This window comes from Sminthopsis crassicaudata, chromosome 1 (genome assembly GCF_048593235.1).
Source record: "Sminthopsis crassicaudata isolate SCR6 chromosome 1, ASM4859323v1, whole genome shotgun sequence".
Taxonomy (NCBI): Eukaryota; Metazoa; Chordata; class Mammalia; order Dasyuromorphia; family Dasyuridae; genus Sminthopsis; species Sminthopsis crassicaudata.
In genome coordinates this window covers 4,363,210-4,367,634 of record NC_133617.1, presented here as the reverse complement: position 1 = coordinate 4,367,634, position 4,425 = coordinate 4,363,210, and the positions used below count along the sequence as shown (strand labels likewise).

At 37.6% G+C, this 4,425-nt stretch overlaps 1 long non-coding RNA gene across 1 annotated transcript; it reads left to right on the top strand.

Annotated features, from left to right (window-relative positions):
- The first annotated feature begins 1,676 nt into the window (after positions 1-1,676).
- Positions 1,677-3,797, top strand: LOC141551598 (uncharacterized). Its single transcript, XR_012484912.1, has 2 exons — positions 1,677-2,091; positions 2,257-3,797. It is a non-coding gene; the product is annotated as an uncharacterized LOC141551598 (long non-coding RNA).
- Positions 3,798-4,425: the final 628 nt, after the last annotated feature.

Genomic DNA, 4,425 nt, shown 5'->3' with positions numbered 1-4,425 from the left:
TACTTTCTCCTTGACCTTTTTTGAAACTTAGCTACAATGTTTCTGAGTTTTCATCTTGGGATCTCTTTAAGGGGGTTATCAATGAACTTTTAAAGTTTCTATTTTACCCTCTAGCTCTAAAACTTTAGAGTTTTCCTAAATTCTTGAAACATAGTATCTAGATTCCTTTTTAAAAATTCTAACTTTTAGATAGTTGAACAATTCTTATCTTGTTTTTTTTCAATGGGTTTCCAAGGTCATTTGTTTTTCTAAGTATTTCACATTCTCTTCTAATTTTTCATTGTTTTGCTTTTATTTTTTTGATGTTTAATGAAGTCATTAGCTTTTTCTTGCCCAATTTTGATTTTTAAGGAGTTATTTTTTCCATAATTTTTAGATTGAATTTTTCATGATTTTCTTACATTACTTTTCTTTCCTAATTTTCCTCAAGCTCTCTTGATTTTAAAAATACCTTTTAAGCTTTTCCAAGAACTTTATTTTGGCTTGGGACCATTTAAAATTGTTCTTTTTATTTACTTATTTTGCTGAAGCAAATTGGGGTTAAGTGATTTGCCCAAGGTCACACAGCTAGGAAGTGTAGACTAGATTTGAACTCAGGTCTTCCTGACTTCAGGGCTGGTACTCTATCCACTTCGCCACCTAGCTGTCTCTGTTCTTTATATTTTTATAAATTGTTTCACCTGAACTGTCTTCTAAGTTTGAACTCAGATCTTCTCTATCACCACAGCAACTATTATTGGTTTAGTTCTTTTTCTTTTGCTTGGTCCTAGGCTATGTTATCTGATATTTCCTTGTTAATGATGAGCTACTCTTTTTAGAATGGAGAAGATTTTCACTCTTTCTACTTGCTGGAGAAGCTCAATGGCCTTTGAGAAAATTATAACTCTAAACTTTATGTGTACCTTCTCCATGCTGGGAAGTACCCTGAAAGATCCCATAACTTAGGCAGCTCAGTAGCACAGTGGATATTTTACAATATGGTCTTAAATACTAAAATTATTTGAATTGGTTTTTTTTTGTGTGTTTTTTTTTTCAAAGAATTTTGAATTAAGTGACTTGCCCAGGGTCATGAAGCTAGTGTCAAGTGTCTTAGGCAGGATTTCTTCTGACACAGATTCTCCTGACATGAGATCAAGTGCTCTATCCATTGTGCCATTTAGAAATCTTTAAAACAATGCTATTCCTAATAAGCATTTTATGACTGTTCAGATTATAGCTTATCCTTTTGTAATATATAATTATATATATAGGATATATTTCATATATATTATATATGTTGCACATATAATATATATGAAATATATCCTATATATATAATTATATATAATAATGTCCTTTATAAAATAAAGTCTTTTCTATAAAGATACCCTCCCATTTTATACCTCAGAGCAAGAAAATCTACAGTGGGGTGTCTTGATAGGACATGTTTGTAAGATTTATGTACCAAATAGATATTCTAAATCTTTGTGAGTTAAGCTAAAAGCAAATATACTATTGAAGGCCCCTGACTAATATCTATATAAAACAGTTCCAATTTAGTTTATTACCTCTTTTTTAGATTAGTGTTATATCTCAGAAAAATTAGAAAAATTATGCAAAGTAGGGTAAGTTGATGGCAAATTACTTATGAACACTTAAAAGAATTTAATCAATGATTGATTATGGTAATGAAATCATTAAAACTGGTGAACAAAGACACTTTAATATCCATTTTAAACCCGTCCTAAACATCATAGTTAAAATAATCGAGTGGAATCTGATAAAGAATAAACATTGTTAATGTCTTTTCTTTTTGTCTTTCCATATAAATATCTTGAATGGTGAAAACAGTGACAAAAAATTTATAGCACAAGCTTTGGTTGAAATCCTTAAGAGAAAAATTGCAAAATGTAACTATTAATCCATTCCCCCCATTTTAAAGATGGCTGCCTTGTTTTTCTGAAAAGTCATTTTCCTATAGAAATGTGGCTTTTTAGTATGGAATCCTCTGTACTTTCTAAAAATCAAGGTTTGGAGAAAAATACATCAAGATTTTTTTTTTCAAAGTCAACCTCAGCTGATATGTGAGCCAGGCAGACTTTATTATTATCAGTCCAGAGTTAATATTTATATATTATAATATAATATAATATAATATAATTATATATAATTATAATATATATTATATAATATAAATATAATAATATAAAATAATAATATAATATATTATAATATAATATATAAATAATATTTATTATTATCAGATATAATTATCAGTCCAGAGTTGCTCAAGGGAATGACATATGTTCTTGTCCAATTTAGGAAGTTGTTCTCCAGAGCAGACCTGCTTTAAATTATCTAGGGGTACAACAAGAATGTTGTGCTTGCAGGGTATCAAAAAGTTTGAATACCAGTGGAAACTGGAAATCTTCAGTCCAATTTTTGTATTCAATCACATCACAAATTGCTAGCATGTCACCCATACACTATGATAATATTGTCGAAGATGTTCATAAATAAGTTGATGAAATGCACTTTAAATTTATCAGTATCCTAAGTTAAACTCCATTGACTTGCTGGAAAGATCGACAGTTCTCATCCAAAGGTCAAGAGATTTTAAAGCAAGTGTTCTGCATCAGACTTCCTATATTCTTCTAGCTGGTCTTTCACAAAACTCCGCATTTTCATTTCCAACATATTCTGCATTAAGTTTGGCTAGTACTGTTTCTAGACCACTAAAATTCACCTCCAGCTTGCTTATTTATACAATGGCAAGAGTGTTGCTGTATCTTCAAATATATCACTTCTCAAATTAGAATTCTAGTGGCATTGCTTCCCATTACACATCAGTACAGTGAGAATAACCCTTAAAGGAAAGAAAAATGGCTGCCATTTCTCTCAGTCTGAGGATTTCATCCTTTTTGAGAGTTAGTAAACTCCTGAATAAGCTCCATTCTAAATCATGCTACTTGCTATATTTTATTTTATTTCCAAAAAATCTATTAAAGGGTAACTCGGGCAATTAAGTGTAATTTTTCAATGATGTTGGTTGCATCCTTTACCTTCTCAGAGGTTTTAGTTGAACATCAGACTTCAACTCTCCATCTGGAAACTAATTAACTCATTGAAACCATTTCATCAGTTTCTGAGTCTCCACAGTTCATTGTCACAGTCTGTTTATCCAGATATTCGATTATAATCGGAAGATCTGACTTTCTAGCTGTGTGACAAAGTCATTTCACCTGTGTTTGCCTCAGTTTCCTCAATTGTAAAATAAGGATAATACCACTTATATCTCAAGGTTTTTGTGAGGGTAAATTGGGATATTTGTGAACCTAAAGCCTAAATGCCTAGCCCATGAATAGTTCCTTCCTTCTTTCTTTCCTTCCTCTCCCCTTTCTTTTCCTTTTCCTTTCCTTTCCCCTGCCCCTGCCCCTTGGTAGTTCAAGCTAGACCTGAATGCAGGGTTTGGGGGCTGTAGAAAGAAGTAAATCTGGCTCCCAGGTCACCCCATGCCTGTTCAAAGGTGAGGGTCTTTCCCTCTCTTCTGAAGCTTCCTCTTGCCTCTGCTCCCTCTTCTCAACCATCTCTTCTTGGCTCTGTGAGATGTGGGGGCCAGAGCTTCCGAACTGGCTCAGGATCTTGTCCCATCTACCCAACGCCTTCATTTTACCGAGGAGGGAACCTTGATTTAGGCGTTGGGGTGACTTGAGTGAGCAGAAGAAATAGAGTTGTTAGCCGGGGCCGCTTTGGCTCCAGGCCGAGGCGTGAGTCCCATGCTCGGGCCTTGGCAAAGGGCAACGAGGAGGACAACGGCTTCCCCTTGAGTAGGGCGGGCCCGGGGCCTGGGCCGCTATCTGTAAAATGGGGCGGCAGGAGCCCACAGAGGTTCTGACTCCTTAGTAACTGGAGCTGATAACGCAGCCTGGAACCGGGAACGAGATCTGGGTTCGAAACCACGCTAACTGCAAAGGAAGCTCTCTGGACCTCAGTTCCCTCATCTGTAAAGTGGAAAAATGACACTGGCGGCAGCTTCCCAAAGTGGAAATCAAAGCTGTCGAGGCAGCTGAGAGAGCAAGGTCAGCCATCCAACGCCAAGTCTCTGCAAAGTCAGTCTTCTGGACTGAGCCATCCCATGTAAAGCTCGGTCCAAGCCTATCCCCGCCCCCAGCTCGCGCCCCCCTCTAACCACAAGCCGCAGTGCGAGCCTGTCCGGGCACTGCGCGTACCCTCTTCCAACGTCTGCCCTGGGCCGACCCCCAGCTGCACGCTCTGGCCAGTCCCGCGCCCCGCGCTGCTCTCCCCGCGCGGCAATGGCCCTTCATTCGCTCCCCAACCGCCGGGCGGCTCAGAACTGGGCCCCTTCTCACCTGCACGCAGCCATGATTGCCCCTAGCTCATCCAGCCCAATACCTCTTCCCTTCCCCGCGGACCCCGTCTGTGAGG